This window comes from Cervus canadensis, chromosome 31 (genome assembly GCF_019320065.1).
Source record: "Cervus canadensis isolate Bull #8, Minnesota chromosome 31, ASM1932006v1, whole genome shotgun sequence".
NCBI lineage: Eukaryota > Metazoa > Chordata > Mammalia > Artiodactyla > Cervidae > Cervus > Cervus canadensis.
The window spans coordinates 25,548,884-25,551,204 of NC_057416.1; the positions used below are offsets into that span (position 1 = coordinate 25,548,884).

At 48.1% G+C, this 2,321-nt stretch overlaps 1 non-coding gene across 1 annotated transcript; it reads right to left on the reverse strand.

Moving 5' to 3' along the window:
- Positions 1-1,715: 1,715 nt before the first annotated feature.
- Positions 1,716-1,787, reverse strand: TRNAC-ACA. The gene has a single exon. It is a non-coding gene; the product is annotated as a tRNA-Cys (tRNA).
- Between the last annotated feature and the right edge of the window lie 534 nt (positions 1,788-2,321).

A 2,321-nucleotide genomic window follows, 5' to 3' on the forward strand; every position in this document is an offset into this window, starting at 1 on the left:
TTGTGTTCCCAGGGATGGCTGGAGGACTCTGCAGGGCAGGCCCGCTGACCTTTCCTGCTCACAGCGTGGATGGGACCCCCGGGCGCGTGCTCAGGGGTCGGCGTCAATGCTCAGAGAGGCTGGCTTCCTGGAGCGCTGTGGGTCCACCCCACAGACCCGGGATAGATTGAATTGGAGACTCTGGGAAACCTCAGTGAGCCAGTGTGGCTAAACCTCGTACCCAGGCAGTGTCTACCAAAGAATTCTGGATTTGGAAGTAGTCAAAACACTTGAAAACTTACCCACCTATTTATAAAAATGATGCCAATGATTATTTCCTTCAGCTGAACCCCAGAGAGGAATGGAGGTGAGGGGCAGGACCCAGAACCGACGTTGTTCTCCCACTTCAAGTCACTAGGACGGTCCAGTAGTCTTACTTTTTCTCCGTGTTTGGTACCCATTCTGCACTTAGCAGTGAGTGATGATGTCTGTGTGCTTATTTGCCTGATTAGGCTGTGGGTGAGGGATTGAAGGTTATACATTTGTGGGTCTCCAGCAGCACCTAACAGAGTATTTTAAAGCATGTCTTACTGCACTTTTTTCCCTCAAATGTGAAAGACTTTTATGTAGCATCTCGTCTCCTTAGGAGCAGGACTTTCATGAGGCAGAGGGCAGGCCTGTGTGCAATTATTGGGCAGGTTTGTAGTTTGCATCGCACTTTGAGTAGATGAGGGACTCTCCAAAGCACAGCTCTGCTTCCTCTGGTGGGTGGCTTTCTCCTCTCATTCTTCCCCTTTGCTATTTTTGGAGATGAAAATCAGAGGAGGGAGCTGCAGGTTGAGATGATGCGGAAGAAACCAGAAAGCAAAGAGAACAGGTAGATGTATTCAATCCTATTTCATTCACAACTCAAACTCTGATTAGGAGAATGTGACCTTTCCCTGTAAAAAGAATTATCAAGATTCTCTGGTTGATCGGCTCAGAGAAAGGAGAGGCAGGGAGAAATGCTATAGTCTTTTGCAAGGTGATAGACAAAAGTCATTCTTGTTTTTTTTTTTTTTTGATGTGGACCACTTTCAAAGCCTTTACTGAATTTGTTACAGTATTGCTTCTGTTTTTTGTTTTGCATGTGGGATCTTAGCTACCCTATCAGAGATTGAACCCACACCCAGTCCATTAGAAGGTGAAGTCTTAACCACTGGTGGTGGTTTTTCAGTCCCTAAGTCATGTCCAACTCTTTGCGACCCCACGAACTGAAGCATGCCAGGCATGCCTGTCCTTTACTATCTCCTGGAGCTTGCTCAGACTCATTTCCATTGAGTCGATGATGCCATCCAACCATCTCATCTTCTTTGCCCCTTTCTCTTCCTGCCCTCAATCTTTCCCAGCATCAGGATCTTTACCAGTGAGTCGGTTCTTCACATCAGGACTGCCACTGCATCACCAGGGAAGTCCCGACATTTGTCATTTTTGACCTAACTTGTCCCTGACCATCCTCTTTCCTCAGAGCCCCCTTCCTTCTCCAGCAGAGAGAGAGAGAGACACCAGCAATTCCCCTGCAGGCCAGGCTTCCCACTCCTGAGAATTCCCCACAAGGAGAAAAGTGAAAGTGAAGTCACTCAGTCGTGTCCGACTCTTTGCAACCCCATGGACTGTAGCCCACCACGCTCCTCCATCCATGGGATTTTCCAGGCAAGAGTACTGGAGTGGGTTGCCATTTCCTTCTCCAGAGGATCTTCCCAACCCAGGGATCGAACCTGGGTCTCCTGCATTGTAAGCAGATGCTTTACCGTCTGAGCCACCAGGGAAGTGGAAGAAGCAATCAGTTAACTCAGGATACTTTTCCACTCCAAGATGTGTTGGGTTTCTTTGAAAAAGAGATGAATTAAATGAGTGGTGAAAGAATTAACTCTGTGTGGGGAAGCAGTGGGTATATCTGAAAAGAGTGAGGAAGGGTGGAAAATGAGTCAGAGAGAAGGTGTAGTTGATAATGAAAGCTCGTTAAGAAATTGGCTGGAAAGTTAACCAGAGCCAGGGGGAGGGCTTGCCTTTAGGCCGTTCTGCACAGACGCCTGGTCTGGAGCAGGAAGGCCAACCAACACTTTGCACCTAGGATGGAAACCAGATCGTTTTGTTGAGGGTGAGTCATCTAGGGGAAAAAAAAGGGTGGTGAATTTGGAAAGTTGGGCGGAGGACTGGTTGAAGTGTCTTAACAAAGAAGGGGCCATTGAAGGAGCTCCAGGCAGGGGGTGGCAGGGAGAGGAGCCTGGCTGTGTGTCAGACAGCTTCAGAGAGAAGTGCTAAGCAAGGAATGACTTTGTAGACATGAAAAGTGTTAGTCG